The sequence below is a fragment of the Anomaloglossus baeobatrachus genome, chromosome 11, assembly GCF_048569485.1.
Source record: "Anomaloglossus baeobatrachus isolate aAnoBae1 chromosome 11, aAnoBae1.hap1, whole genome shotgun sequence".
NCBI classification, from domain to species: Eukaryota; Metazoa; Chordata; class Amphibia; order Anura; family Aromobatidae; genus Anomaloglossus; species Anomaloglossus baeobatrachus.
Window position 1 is genome coordinate 173,078,518 of NC_134363.1, and position 16,716 is coordinate 173,095,233.

The following is a 16,716-nucleotide window of genomic DNA, read 5'->3' on the forward strand; positions in this document are numbered from 1 at the left end:
TTGGTGCAGAAATTTTCTGCATGAAAAACTTTTTGGCATAAAAATGCTCCAAAAACGCATTCATTTTGGTCCATTTTTGGTGCATTTTTGGTGCATTTTTGGTGTGCTTTTGGTGCGTTTTTGTGCCATGCCTTTTTGGCAGAAAAATGCATTAAAACGCGTTCATTTTGATCCATTTTTGGTGCGTTTTTGGTGCGTTTTTGGTGTGTTCTGGTGCGTTTCTGGTGCATTTTTGGTGCCTTTTTGGTTTGCTTTTAGTGCATTTTTGTGCCATGCCTTTTTTGGCAGAAAAATGCACCAAAAAAAATTAATTTTGGTCCATTTTTGGTGCAGTTTTTGGTGCATTTTTGGTGCGCTTTTGGTGCATTTTTGTGCCATGCCTTTTTGGCAGAAAAATGCATTAAAAACGCGTTAATTTTGATCAATTTTTGGTGTGTTTTGGTGCGTTTCTGGTGCATTTTTGGTGCCTTTTTGGTTTGCTTTTGGTGCATTTTTGTACCATGCCTTTTTTGGCAGAAAAATGCACCAAAAACAATTCATTTTGGTTCATTTTTGGTGCAGTTTTTGGTGCATTTTTGGTGCGCTTTTGGTGCGTTCTTGTGTTATGCCTTTTTTAATAACATCAATGCCTGGAAGGGCTTAAAAACGAAGGAAAAAACGCCCCAGCAACTGGCATGCTGTAGATTTTTTTCTATCTGCAAGGAAAAAAAGGAAACGTGAACGCAATACTTCAGAAATCTTATAGACTTTGCTGGCTTAAGGATAGGCATGCAGATTTTGGTGCAGACTTGTAAAAAAAAATTTGCATAAAAAATTCACAGTGTGTACATACCCTTTTAACTGTTCTGGTCTGACACAAAGATCAGATTACAGGATCACCAGGGAGGTCCAAATTGAATTAGGCCTCTTAGATAAGAAGTGCTTGGAGAAAGGAAACGCACACTTGTGAAATGTTTCAATTGGAGGTTCACCAGTTGTCCCCTGTGCGTCCAATATGACCTAGAAGACTCAGAGACTTAGGGGTACTTTGCACGTTGCGACATCGCTACTGCGATCTTGTCGGGGTTAAATCGAAAGTGACGCACATCCGGCGCCGGTAATGACGTCGCAACGTGTAAAGCCTAGAAGCACCGATAAACGATCGCAAAAGCTTCGGCGATCTGTGTAGTGTCAGTCATTTCCATAATTTCGCTGCAGCGACAAGTACGATGTTGTTCCTCGTTCCTGCGGCAGCGCACATCGCTGTGTATGAAGCCGCAGGAGCGAGGAACATCTCCTTACCTGCGTCTCGCCTGCAATGCGGAAGGAAGAAGGTGGGCGGGTATGTTTACGTCCCGCTCATCTCCGCCCCTCCGCTTCTATTGGCCACCTGCTGTGTGACGTCGCTGTGACGCTGCACGACCCGCCCCCTTAGGAAGGAGGCGGGTCGCTGGCCAGAGCGACGTAGGTAAGGTAAGGTAAGTGCGTGTGAAGCTGTCGTAGCGATAATGTTCGCTACGGCAGCTATCACAAGATATCACATCTGCGACGGGGGCGGGGACTATCGCGCTCGGCATCGCTACAATCGGCTAGCAATGTCGCAGCGTGCAAAGGGCCCCTTAGAGACTGGCATATGAGATAAGAAACTATTTAAACAAAAATAAATGAAACCCTGAATAAGAGACTATGAGTCTGGTATATACTAAACAAAATATACTAAATGTACAAATAAATAGGGATGATCGAATACCTCAAATATTTGGCAATGCCTATATTCGCCGAATAGGTTGCTACTATTCGACTATTTGCAAATATTCGATGCGCAATGTAAGTCTATGGGAAACCCGAATAGTTGCCGAATAGCAAATATTCGGCATTCCCATAGACTTACATTGCACATCGAATATTCGCATAGCGGCAAACCTATTCGATGGATATTCGCGAAGCCGAATATTGCCGAATATTTGTGTTATTCGATCATCCCTACTAATAAAGTATTAAAAATGTAGAAATATAGAAAACTATTCCCCCTCCAATATCACCCTTACAGTATATGTTTGTTCCTGAAAAAGGGTAAAGGGGGGAGACTCCTGCTGCAGGAAGTTGTCTAATAGCCGTATCAAGAAAAGTCAGGACACGGAGGATATGGATTATTGTTCTCCACTTTTAATGCAATATGAGACAAAATAGAATGAAAGAAAAGGAGGAGATTGTGGAAGTGTTAATGTTTTTAATTTTCTTGTAACTTATTCCGATTTTAGTACTTGTTTACTTAATCATCTTCTTAAAGCAGTTACTTTTGATGATAGAGGTTGTTTAGGATAAAGGCCCTGTTACACGCAACGACGTATCTAACGATATATCGCCGGAGTCGTGGATTCCGTGACGCACATCCAGCATCGTTAGCGGCGTCGTTGCATGTGACACCAACGAACGGCCGTTAACGATCACAAATACTCACCTTATCGTTGACATGTCGTTCATTTTCAAAAAAACGTTGATTATTGCAGGACGGAGGATGTTCGTCGATCCCGAGGCAGCCCACATCGCTACGTGTGACACCTCGGAACGACGAACTACAGCTTACCTGCGGCCGCCGGCAATGAGGAAGTAAGGAGGTGGGCAGGATGTTCCGGCAGCTCATCTGTGCCCCTCCTCTGCTATTGGGCGGCTGCTTAGTGATGCCACAGTGACGCTGCACGAACCACCCCCTTAGACAGGAGGCGGTTCGCCGGCCAGAGTGACGTCGCTAGGCAGGTAAGTATGTGTGATGGCTCCTAACGATTTTGTGCTCCACGGGCAACGATTTGCCCGTGACGCACAAACGACGGGGGCGGGTGCTTTCACCAGTGATATCGCTAGCGATATCGCTGCGTGTAAAGCCCCCTTAAGAGTTGAGTAAACTTGAAATGACAAGTCATTTTGGGAAGATACTGTCCCACGTGAGATAGTGTATAATATCACACGTACTGCTGATTTTTTGGGTAGTTCCAAGTAAATTTTGTCTTTTTGCTTTGAAAAATTCTTATTTTTTTCCAATTGTTACAAATTTATGGTCTTCTCCTCCATCCAAACAGTATCAAAAGCCCGAGTGCACCAGCCACTTCCGTCTACGCAACACTCAATCAGTAAAAAAAACTTTGGAGGAAACTTACAATGACGGCATTTTTTATTGGGAAGCCATAAACTAAAATGTTTGGTTCTAAAAAGTATGCTCATCAAGTTAGCCGTGTGCCAGAACAGTGAATCTATTTCTGCTATGAGCTGATGTACATTAGATGTATTGTGCACCATCATTTTTGACAATTTTTCAAAAATTTGACCTGCATATCCAACAAGTGTGAATAGGTGCTAGCTGAAAAAAACATACTAACTAAAGGTAGCTACTATGTTTTTTTCAACTAGCACCTATTCACACTTGTTGGATGTGTGAGTCACTTTTTTTTTAAAATATTTGTAGTGAATCTCTTTCTGATTGAGCACTCTGCCCAATAAGCAGGCATGGTTCATATTCTTTATAGTCTAGCTGCCCAGACAGGAAGGTTTTTAACCTAGTTAGTGGCATTACAAGTTAGATTCCTCGTTTACAGAGATTACCTTGCCATGGTCATCGGGCTCACATGCATTTTCCAATACATAAGCTAAATATCTATTTTTTCATATATTCCTATGGCAGTAATGCAATACCAGAGTTCCCTTTTTCATTATTAGCATTCTAGAGTGCAGCTGTATGTATTTTTGTAGTTCTAATGTGTTTTCAGCTAGCACCTGTTTGCACCCGTTGGATGTGCAGTCAGTCTTGTTGTATATTTATAGTGAATCTCTTTCTGATTGAGCACTCCACCCTATAACCAGACTGTGTTCACTGCCCTTTTTAGCTGGAATCTAGCTGCCCATACATGGAGGTTTTAACCTAGATAGTAGCATTTCGTGTTAGTTTCCCAGTATTCAGAGATCACCTTGCCATGGTTATCGGGCTCACATGCATTGGCCAATACATAAACTAAATATCTCTTTTTTTCATATATTCCTATAGCAGTAATGCAATGCCACAGTTCCATTATACATTGCTGGTTTTTTTGACAATTTTTGGCATAAATTATAGCAAATCCATCAATCCTTGGTAAGTTTTTCTCCCAACTGTCAATACCACTCACAAGACCAGTAAAGGAGACCAAAAGCATAAAAAGTTGCCATTATGGCACAAAGATAGCTGATATCAATATTTGTGATTTTTTTTTTCAATGAAAATTTTGGCAAATACCACAAATCATTTAAAGGGAAACTGTCATCAGATTTGGTGACTATAAGCTGCGGCCACCACCTGTGAGCCCTTATATAGATCATTCTAGAATACTGTATATAAGAGCCCAGTCCGCTGTGTAGTACTTAAAATACACTTTTATTATACCCACCAAGTGGGCGGTCTGGTCCAATGGGTATCGCTGCTCTCTGGTCCGGTGCCTCCTCTCTCTGGGCCGGCGCCTCCTCTCCGCGGCGATTGCCGTCCTCTTTCTACCCAGCCCTGTGTGGATGACGAGTCCTACATCATCCACACAGGCCGGCATTGCGGTCCTGCGCAGGCGCATATTGATCTTCCCTTCCAAGGGCAGATCCAAGTACTGTAATGCGCAGGCGTGAGGAAAGGTTAATGACTGCCCACGCATGCGCACTACAATACTTTGATCTGCCCTGAGTTGGGCAGATCAAAGTGCACCTGTGCAGGACCGCAATGCCAGCCTGTGTGTGGATAACGTAGGGCATGTCTTCCATACTGGACTGTGTAGAAGGAGAACGCAATCGCCATAGAGAGGAGGCACCGGAACGGAGAGCAGTAACACCCATTCTGTCCAGACCGCCTCCTAGCTGAGTATTATAAAAGTGTTTTTTATGTTTTACAGAGCGGCCTGGGCTCTTATATACAGTATTCTGGAATAATGTATATAAGAGATCACTGGTGGTGGCTACAGCCTATAGGGGCCAAATCTCGTGACAGGTTCCCTTTACAGCTATATTTACACTGGCCGATTCGCCGATTCAGACTAGACCATTGATATCACTGTTGTTGAAATCCCATACAGTTTGCACATTGTTGCACATGGAGCTGCACTCATCAATGATTTTAACAATGAAGTCAACTGTTTTGCTCTACCATGTTTACCGAGGCCAATAACGAGTTTTCTTACGATTAGCCCCTATAAATTGGCCTTTACTAATGGAACATCTACAGTAGGACAGCGGAGTCAGAGGTCAGTGATACATTGTATCAAATATACATTTTTGGAAATTTTTTAAGATTTGGTACATAGGTGAGTGGTTATTCTAAATGTGTATAGTGGTAAAAAAAAAGGTTGTAAGCACTGAACCCATAAATATAATCACATTTCCCGTCTGAGACCCTCCAAGATTTCCCTGTCAGTATTTAGCTTTTAGACGGCAGATTTAATGCTAGACATCCCTGCGGTTTATAATTATGAATTTGACAAGTTCATGTGTTTGCTGTTAATTATTATAATTAGCTTTCGCTTCGCACAGACGCATCCGCTTAACAACAATATTAGCAGCAGGAGGAGACCCCGTGACGGATTCCGGATGATATGTGTGCGATGGGGCCCCCTAGATAATCTGGAACTGAATTAACCTCTTAGGATAACACATATGTTTTATGATATACTACTTAAAGCATAAATTATAACAAGCGCTATAGCATAAATATAACTCGATTAGCTTCATTACATTTCATATACAATTTACAATACTAATCATGGCCTTGTAACTTAAAGGGTTTTTCCACGAACAAAGTAATTTTTAAAGTTTATTTTAATCAATAGATCTTGGAAGAATAATGAGTTCCACAATTGGATGTGTTTTAAAAAAATGTTCCTGTGCTGAGATAATCTTACAAATGTGTCCTTGCTGTGTACTGTGTAATGGCCATGTCTGACCGTACAGGAGCACATATATAATAATATCTCCGTACAGGAACATTATTTTTAATCACATCCAATTGTGGAACTTATTATTATTCCAAGATCTATTGATTAAAATCAACTTTAAAATTAACTTTGTTCGTGGGAAAACGCCCTTTAAGTTACAAACAAAGTAAAGTCCTTAGGATAACCCCTTTAAGCACCGACCTGCAATAGATCAGAACTGGCCAACATATCATGTGTAATGGTCCTCTTACTTCAGAATTGCATAGTTATCAACATATCTGGGGTGGGGGAGGTGAGCAAAATACACTTCTTCTATGCCATTGGAACTCCAAATTAGTAAGATTTGTTTTACGAGCGCTTGGGAAATCAATGCAGCACACACGCTTTGTGGTATGCTGAAAGTGTCTGCTTTATTACATCATCTGACCAGTTTATATAGTACCTCAAACAAAGAAATAACTCTCCTGAACTATGCACCAATAAGAGCCGCAGGGGTGTGTGGAGAAATGTGAAACTTCCCTACCCATCAGTGTTATCTGAGCCCTATGATATCATTCAGTTATAAGACAAGATGGTTTCTATAAGAACAAAATTGATTGTATTCTCTCACAGGGGTGTTAAACTCCGACAGCAAATTGCCCATGCCTGTCCAGGTGACCTGCGAAAGGGAGGACAGTTCTACACCATCTGCAAAGGCATGAGCACTCAAAACTTGACACCTACCAAGCGCAAGGTATTTAAAGGGGATATACAGTTAGGTCCAGAAATATTTGGACAGTGACACAATTTTGGCGAGTTGGGCTCTGCATGCCACCACATTGGATTTGAAATGAAACCTCTACAACAGAATTCAAGTGCAGATTGTAACGTTTAATTTGAAGGTTTGAACAAAAATATCTGATAGAAATTGTAGGAATTGTCACATTTCTTTACTAACACTCCACATTTTAGGAGGTCAAAAGTAATTGGACAAATAAACCAAACCCAAACAAAATATTTTTATTTTCAATATTTTGTTGCGAATCCTTTGGAGGCAATCACTGCCTTAAGTCTGGAACCCATGGACATCACCAAACGCTGGGTTTCCTCCTTCTTAATGCTTTGCCAGGCCTTTACAGCTGCAGCCTTCAGGTCTTGCTTGTTTGTGGGTCTTTCCGTCTTAAGTCTGGATTTGAGCAAGTGAAATGCATGCTCAATTGGGTTAAGATCTGGTGATTGACTTGGCCATTGCAGAATGTTCCACTTTTTTGCACTCATGAACTCCTGAGTAGCTTTGGCTGTATGCTTGGGGTCATTGTCCATCTGTACTATGAAGCGCCGTCCGATCAACTTTGCGGCATTTGACTGAATCTGGGCTGAAAGTATATCCCGGTACACTTCAGAATTCATCCGCCTACTCTTGTCTGCTGTTATGTCATCAATAAACACAAGTGACCCAGTGCCATTGAAAGCCATGCATGCCCATGCCATCACGTTGCCTCCACCATGTTTTACAGAGGATGTGGTGTGCCTTGGATCATGTGGCGTTCCCTTTCTTCTCCAAACTTTTTTCTTCCCATCATTCTGGTACAGGTTGATCTTTGTCTCATCTGTCCATAGAATACTTTTCCAGAACTGAGCTGGCTTCATGAGGTGTTTTTCAGCAAATTTAATTCTGGCCTGTCTATTTTTGGAATTGATGAATGGTTTGCATCTAGATGTGAACCCTTTGTATTTACTTTCATGGAGTCTTCTCTTTACTGTTGACTTAGAGACAGATACACCTACTTCACTGACAGTGTTCTGGACTTCAGTTGATGTTGTGAACGGGTTCTTCTTCACCAAAGAAAGTATGCGGCGATCATCCATCACTGTTGTCATCCGTGGACGCCCAGGCCTTTTTGAGTTCCCAAGCTCACCAGTCAATTCCTTTTTTCTCAGAATGTACCCGACTGTTGATTTTGCTACTCCAAGCATGTCTGCTATCTCTCTGATGGATTTTTTCTTTTTTTTCAGCCTCAGGATGTTCTGCTTCACCTCAATTGAGAGTTCCTTAGACCGCATGTTGTCTGGTCACAGCAACAGCTTCCAAATGCAAAACCACACACCTGTAATCAACCCCAGACCTTTTAACTACTTCATTGATTACAGGTTAACGAGGGAGACATCTTCAGAGTTAATTGCAGCCCTTAGAGTCCCTTGTCCAATTACTTTTGGTCCCTTGAAAAAGAGGAGGCTATGCATTACAGAGCTATGATTCCTAAACCCTTTCTCCGATTTGGATGTGAAAACTCTCATATTGCAGCTGGGAGTGTGCACTTTCAGCCTATATTATATATATAATTGTATTTCTGAACATGTTTTTGTAAACAGCTAAAATAACAAAACTGTATATATATATATATATATATATATATTATTTATTTATTTTTTTTCAATATTAAGTTACTCTTTAAAGATCCATCTTACGAATTTCCGTAATAGGTTGCAGTTAGGGTCACAACCATTGCATGTAGCCATATATAATACCATAAAACAAACATCTCCCAAAAGAGTATTGAGAAATTGTGTTTTTTAAAAATGGCCATAAATAGAAATATTTTATTAAAGGGGTTGTGACACTTTTTTTTTATTTAAAAGATGAGCCAATGATGGTCTGAAGAAAAAACAAACATATACTTAAAGGGGTTGTCAACTACTTTTACATTGATGGCCTATCCTTAGCATCGGTCATCAATGCCTGATCGGCTGGAATCTGACACCGGGTACCCCCGCAGTTTTCGTTCCCCCTTGTCTGTGTCGTTTCTGTTGGGTTTTCGTTACTGGGTTTCTGACCTGCTTCCAGGGTAGGGGGAGTAAGATCAGTGCTCGCACAGGACTCAAGGTCATGATGGGAGCTTAAACCTGGCTACCATCAAGCCTATCTCTGAGATAAGGGACAGCGCAGAGTCTTGAGTTTGAGGACCAGCCTTGGAGCCCCTGTTCCATCAGTACATAACCCGTCACACTGTTGTTAATGCTAACGGGGGCAGCCGGCAGCCGGAATTGCTCAGTTCCAGAGTTAACTTCCATTCAAATCAATTGGAGGCAGATAGCAGTACCCGGCTGCTATCAGAAGACGGGGCAGTTCTGGAACTGAGCATTTCTGGCCAACTGCTACCGCTGCTGGCTTAGAGAACAACTAATCTGGGGGGGGGGTGTTGTGTCAAGTCACCGATCATACATTGATGACCTATCCTGAGTATAGGCCATAAATATGAAATTAGTGGACAACCTCTTTAACCACCTCTCCATGGGTTTTTAATTTCACCGCCAGACTGGTGCTTTAAATGTAAGTCCCCTTAGCCCTGTCTTCTCACCTGTCACCTTTTTCACCTTTTTCCAGTGTTGTTCCTGATTTGTGACCTGCTGGCAGCTCCAGAGTTCCATGGAAGCGCCATAGGTTACAACTCAATATACTTCCCTGGTAGAAGAGAAAGCAAAAAGACCAATGTAACCGCCACATCGTGTTACATTGCCGTAATAAAAGGTTTTGTTTGTTTTCAACCCATCGTGGATCTATTTTTAAGACCAACTCTTAAGGGTGATAAAAACATCAATTCTTGATTCTTCTCAGTTGCTACTTTTCCAACTCTGATCATCCTTACATTTTGAAAAATTTCATTAATGACTCTTGGTTCCCATCATTCATATTCAATACATCATTGTGACATGCTAATAACACCCTTGACAGGTTGCGATTAACATCAGAACCAATGAGGGGCCATAGATAAACACATATAACATAAACATCTCCCAACAGAGTACCAAGAAATCATGCTTTTTTATTTTGTCTTAATTTAGCAAATTAACGGAGCACATCTTAGACCATGTCAAGCAAAACCTAAAGGTAAAAAAAGGATAAAAAATGAACGAACCTTCAAAAAATAATTTTGGACAGATTCCCATGACTTGGCCTAGAACATTGCATTTGGTCTTAAGATCTCTCCAGGCCCAAAGCATAATAAACAGAGGGTTTAAAAGTAGTTTAAAGTAATAAAACATTATACTCACCTGTTCTCTGTCTGCCCTTCAAATGTCCTGCTGCGACAGTCTTCCACTTGGTCCTCCTCTTTTATCATCTTCAGATCAGTCTTCAGTATGGTCCTCAATAGGTCTCACATGGTCACTTCGCTTGATGTACTTAAATTTATGTCAATTATGTGTGAAGCTGATCAAGTTGACTGTATTGGGCCCAGCCAGCACCGGAAGATTAAGACTGAAGACTGATCTGAAGACTGATACAAAGACCAATCCGGCGACTGTTCTGAAGACTGATTAGAAGACCGATCCGAAGATCGATCTGAAAACTGAACCAAAGATTGATCCCAAGACTGATTTACTGATTCAAAGACCAATCTGAAGACTAATCCAAAGACTTATCTAAAGACATATCCAAAGACCAATCCAAAGATCAATGCCAAGACTGATCTGAAGACTGATCCAAAGACCAATCCGGAAACTGTTCTGAAGACTGGTCAGAAGACTGATCCAAAGACTGATCTGACGATAGATCCGGAGATCGATTTGAAAACCGATCCGAAGATTGATCCAAAGATTGATCCCAAGAATGATTCAAAGACCAATCTGAAGACCAATCCAAAGACTGATCTAAAGATATATCTGAAGACTGATCCAAAGATCAATCCCAGGGCTAATTCGAAGACCTATTTAAAGACAAATCCAAAGACTGATCCGAAGAACGATCCAAAGACTGATCCAAAGATCGATCCCAAGACTGATTTGTAGACCAATCTGAAGACCAATCCAAAGACTAATCTAAAGACATATCCAAAGACCAATCTAAAGACTGATCCAATGATCGATCCAAAGACTGATTCGAAGACCGATCTGATGACCTATCCAAAGATTGGTCCGAAGACTGATCCAAAGATCGATCCGAAGACCAATCCAAAGACCGATCCAAAGTAAGCAAAGGAGCCATCAGAGAGCAACATCATCAGGACAGGCACAAGACAGGCCCAAGACGGTTGAGTATAGTATATTTCATTTTTGAACCCTTTCCACCAGGTTCTCAAAAAAAAGTCCACTTTGATTCATGCAAATTAAATCTTGAACATTTAAGTTTCTGGCAAATGTAAAATTTTTGAAAAAATGGTAAGGAATTAGATTTTTTACGAATCCATTTACTTGTCTCTAGAAAGTATCCATTTACGTCTCATACAAGGAAGGATCATGCATGGGAATATTTCAGGTCACTGGTTATGCTTGAGGTCCACAAGGACAGTCTAGAAATAGATTTGCCACCAAGTAGCTGGTCCTTTTAGGAAATGAGTATCCATATTTTTTTTTTTTAAACACGTTGAGCCTTCCGCAGATGTTGGAGGCTCTTGGTGTTGTAGTTTTAATGTGACACTTACTAACTAGAATTAGATTTAGTCTGCTCCGTAATTTTCTTTTCATTTTAAACCTGTCACCAAACTAGTCATGGATATCTAATATGGCCAGTCTATTATTGTCCCTCGGGGACAGAAGGTAGGAATTGAGCTTGTTACCATTTATCGACTCGCAATGTATATCAGCGCTTAGAAAACATAGCTGTTTGTCGGAGATATGATTCCATGGTGATGGAGCGGTGGTTGGATTGCAATGAAATCTTCTTGCTTCTCACTCCAGCACTTTTATAGCATTAGGTGTGAAGTGAAAGTAGAGAGAAACTTCAAAACCAGAAAGAGAAATAAAGAAGAGGAAATCGATGGCCAGTTAATGCCGCAGAGAGCAATTAAATACCCCCTCCTCTCGTAGCGGCGGCGTACGGTTTTAAGTGCAGGTGAAAATTTACACAGTTCCACTGTTACGAGGCAGAGAGTTTAACTAAAGGGACAGATTTATCATCATAAAAAGTGAACTCCGGGGCCGAGAAATATATGTTGTGGAATCGCACGGCAAAGTGAGATGAGGATGTAATACCGGAATGAACGTGGGAAAGTAGAGGGGAGGGAGAGCGCGGGCGGACGCCAAACTCAGGGCTTAATTTTATCCAGAAAATACTATCCAGCATTGTAGTACGGTCTTCGGGGACGCGCTGCCGGTCTACAGCTTCACCGATGCAATAGAGCAATATCGTGGAGGCAACAAAGTTCCAAAAAGTCAAGTTTCAAGCAACGTAATTAATTGAAAAGTGTTTTTTTTCCAAAAAAACTAGAAACTTTGTTCTTTGAAAACTTTCAACATTAAAGGGGTGGTTCACTACTCCCCACTAGTGGCTATAAAACTCATAGGAAACTCTTCTCTCAAATACATTCTGTTGTCCATTCTGTTTGTGAGCGGCGCTATTGCGGTCCGCTGATCCTCATCGCATGACCCCCGGGGCTCTGTGACCTCTGAGATCTGGTGATGTGACGTCAACTTCCAGTTGACCCGACATCACCGCAGCCGGCCCCAGTCTTCCTGAGTGACTGGGCTGTGGGCGGTGTTTCACCACTCGTCACAGCCCAGTGTCCCAGCCCAGCATCTCCCTGCTCTCTCCTTCTCTGCAGATCACTGCAATCAGGAGAGATGCTGGGCTGGGACATTAACCTCATGTTGCTGTTTTAAAAAAATGTGTTACATAGAGATGCAAGATAATATAAGATTTTCTCTACCCACTAGCTCAGAGACAGCTGCTGTTTTCCAGTAAGTGATTTATCTCACTCTAGAAGTGGATTTACATCTACATTGCTCAATATTCCTGCATAATATCCTCATGTTGCTGTTTCGAAAAATGTGTTAATTAGAAATGCGAGATTATATCAGATTGTCTCTACCCACTAGCTCAGAGACAGCTGCAGTTTTGTAGTCAGTGTTTTATTTTACTCTAGAAATGGATTCACATCTACACTGCTCAATATTCCTGTATAATATCCTCATGTTGCTGTTTTGGAAAATGCATTACATAGAGATGCAAGATCAGATTGTCTCTACCCACTAGCTTAGAGAAAGCTGCTGTTTTTCAGTAAGTGTTTTATCTCACTCTAGAACTGGATTCACATCTAAACTGCTCAATATTCCTGCATTATATTCTCATGTTGCTGTTTCAAAAAATGTGTTACATAGAGATGCGAGATCATATCAGATTGTCTCTACCCACTAGCTCAGAGATAAATGCTATTTGCCTGTAAGTGCTTTATCTCACTCTAGAAATAGATTCACATCTACACTGCTCAATATCCCTGCATATCATTATGTTGCTGTTTCGAAAAATGTTTTACATAGAGATGCAAAATCATATCAGATTGTCTCTTCCCACTAGCTCAGAGACAGCTGTTGTTTTCCAGTAAGTGTTTTATCTCACTCTAGAAATGGATTTACATTTACATTGCTCAATATTCCTGCATAATATCCTCATGTTGCTGTTTCGAAAAATGTGTTACTTAGAGATGCAAGATCTTATCAGATTGTTTCTACCCACTAGTTCAGAGAAAGATGCTGTTTTTCAGTAAGTGTTTTATCTCACTCGAGGATATGCAGGAATATTCACATCTAAACTGCTCAATATTCCTGCATAATATCCTCATGTTGCTGTTTTGAAAAAAGTATTACATAGAGATGCAAGATCAGATTGTCTCTAACCACTAGCTCAGAGACAGCTGCTGTTTTCCAGTAAGTGTTTTATCTCACTCTAGAAATGGATTCACATCTACATTGCTGAATATTTCTACATAATATCCTCATGTTGCTGTTTGGAAAAATGTGTTACATAGAGATGTAAGATCTTATCAGATTGTCTCTACCCACTAGCTCAGAGACAGCTGGAAATTCAATATCGGTCCTGTAGAAGGGAAATCCAGTGCAGGACACAAGTCCTATAATGGCTGAAAAAGTGTTATTCCTCCTGTACGCACACGAAAGCTCTTTCTGAACAGTCACCTGAATTGACAGGAAAGCTTTAAATGATGAACACACTAATTACTATTGTGCCATTGTACTTCTCATCCACTTACACCCAATTAATATTGTCACATTATTTTCCGATCTCGGACGTTTTTGACTGACAGATGCGCCCTAGGACTTGATGGCGACTCAATTATCATGTTAAGTCAGTATTGTGCCCCTGCTGATTTCATTTACCTACAGGCATTTCGAGCCTACCCCTGCTCCGATGATTTACCAACAAGCTGTCACCCCACAGTCTCATCAAGGACAATTACCGGAAGTTTAGTTACAAAAACACTAATAAACGAGCTTTCAAAGGCAAAGAGGGTTTAGGCAGAGCTGATTAAGAAGATATATTTTTTCGTGGTTGCACTAATAAGGGATCATATGTGTTCCTGACGTCCAGACCCATCTGAGATCATAGCGTTTGATGTTCTCGCCATTATAAAGTATATTCCTCCATTTGCCGTGTCCCAATATACTTTCACTAGTCCAATTGTGATCAGCAGTTACATCAGAAAATCCACCGGGAAATCAAATTTTTCATGGCTTCTCCTAGAGCCCACCAGCAAACGATAGACAACCAATTACACTGATGAGCTGCATGTGTAAGGAAAACTCGGTGGACTGCAGGAGGCTGTGCGGAGGCATACCCTCACAGCATCACACTGCAGAGCCGTGGACACGCTGTGCTGCCGTGGTGCACTATATGAATGAAGCAATGCTTCCTCAGAGAATACTTCATCGATTGAAGCTTTCAACAACTTAAGCATTAATCCTACCTATGGAAAAAAAAGTCCTATGTTTGCCAATCTATAGGTGGATACATGGACAGTCCATCAAAAGCAAGTGAGGTGACAAAACCGGTTTTGCCTAGAATTGTAAAAAAAAAAGGTTTGGCTTTGCCTAAATCAAATTTTTGGTGAGTCACTGCAGCAAATCCATCCGGCTGCCATTTCTCTAACTTGTATCGTGGAGAGCTGGGAAAGGGGTAAAAAAAGATCCAAAAATAGTATACTCACCTCACCACTCACCCATCGTGCCATAGCTTCCCACCTAAACCACCTCTGGCTCTCTCTTCTGTTCTTCATGGCTTGCATCGCCTTCTTCCACATCTTCCTTCATTCTGAGTATACTCAACTCTCACTTACCCGTCGTGGCATAGCTTCCCACCTAATCCACAGCTAGCTCTCTTCATCTCTTGTGTTCTTCATGGCTTGCATTATCTTCTTACACATCTTCCTTCATTCTGAGTATACTCACCTCGCCAGTTGCCCATTGTGCCACAGCTCCTCACCTAATCCACCTCTGGCTCTATTTGGCTCTTCTGTTCTTCATGGCGTGCATCGTCATCTTACACATCTTCCTTCATTCTGAATATACTCACCTCGCCAGTTGCCCATCGTGCCACAGCTCCTCACCTAATCCACCTCTGGCTCTATTTGGGTCTTCTGTTCTTCATGGCGTGCATCGTCGTCTTACACATCTTCCTTCATTCTGAGTATACTCACCTCGCCAGTTGCCCATCGTGCCACAGCTCCTCACCTAATCCACCTCTGGCTCTATTTGGCTCTTCTGTTCTTCATGGCGTGCATCGTCGTCTTACACATCTTCCTTCATTCTGAGTATACTCACCTCGCCAGTTGCCCATCGTGCCACAGCTCCTCACCTAATCCACCTCTGGCTCTATTTGGCTCTTCTGTTCTTCATGGCTTGCATCGTCTTCTTACACATCTTCCTTCATTCTTAGCATACTCACCTTGCCATTTGCCCGTCGTGCCATAGCTCCCAACCTAATCCACCTCTAGGCCTCTTTGGCTCTTCTGTTCTTCATGGCTTGCATCGTCTTCTTCCACATCTTCCTTCATTCTGAGTATACTCAACTCTCACTTACCCATCGTGGCATAGCTTCCCACCTAATCCACAGCTAGCTCTCTTCATCTCTTGTGTTCTTCATGGCTTGCATTATCTTCTTCACATCTTCCTTCATTCTGAGTATACTCACCTCGGCATTTGGACATTGTGCCACAGCTCCTCACCTAATCCACCTCTGGCTCTGTTTGGCTGTTCTGTTCTTCATGGCTTGCATCGTCTTGTTACACATCTTCCTTCATTCTTAGTATACTCACCTTGCCATTTGCCCGTCGTGCCATAGCTCCCCACCTAATCCACCTCTAGGCCTCTTTGGCTGTTCTGTTCTTCATGGCTTGCATCGTCTTCTTACACATCTTCCTTCATTCTGAGTATACTCACCTTGCCATTTGCCCATCATGCCGTAGCTCCCCACCTAATCCATCACTAGCTCACTCCAGATCTTCTGTTTTCATGGCTTCCATCATCTTCTTACACATCTTCCTTCATTCTGAGTATACTCACCTTGCCATTTGCCCATCATGCCGTAGTTCCCCACCTAATCCATCACTAGCTCACTCCAGATCTTCTGTTTTCATGGCTTCCATCATCTTCTTACACATCTTCCTTCATTCTGAGTATACTCACCTTGCCATTTGCCCATCATGCCGTAGCTCCCCACCTAATCCACCACTAGCTCTCTCCTGCTCTACTGTTCTTCATGGCTTGCGTTGTCCTCTTCCCCATCTTCCTTCATTCTGCATCAGGGCTTCCTCGCAAGGCATGTAATGATGTTGTGCCATGAGGACTTCACAATGTCACAAGAAAAGTAAAAAAATAAAATATGCTTGCCGTGATGCTGACCCTTCGAGCTGCAGTTCCCAACCTGATTTTCCACTAATTCTCAGTCTCTGGTCACTTCTGGTCTTCATGGCTTGTAGCGTCCTCTTCCGCTTCATCCTTCATTCTGAATTGGTGCTTCCTGCCAATGCATATCTTGGCATTGTGCCATCAGAACGTCACAATGTCATAATGTGCATGAATAAATGCTTAGGCT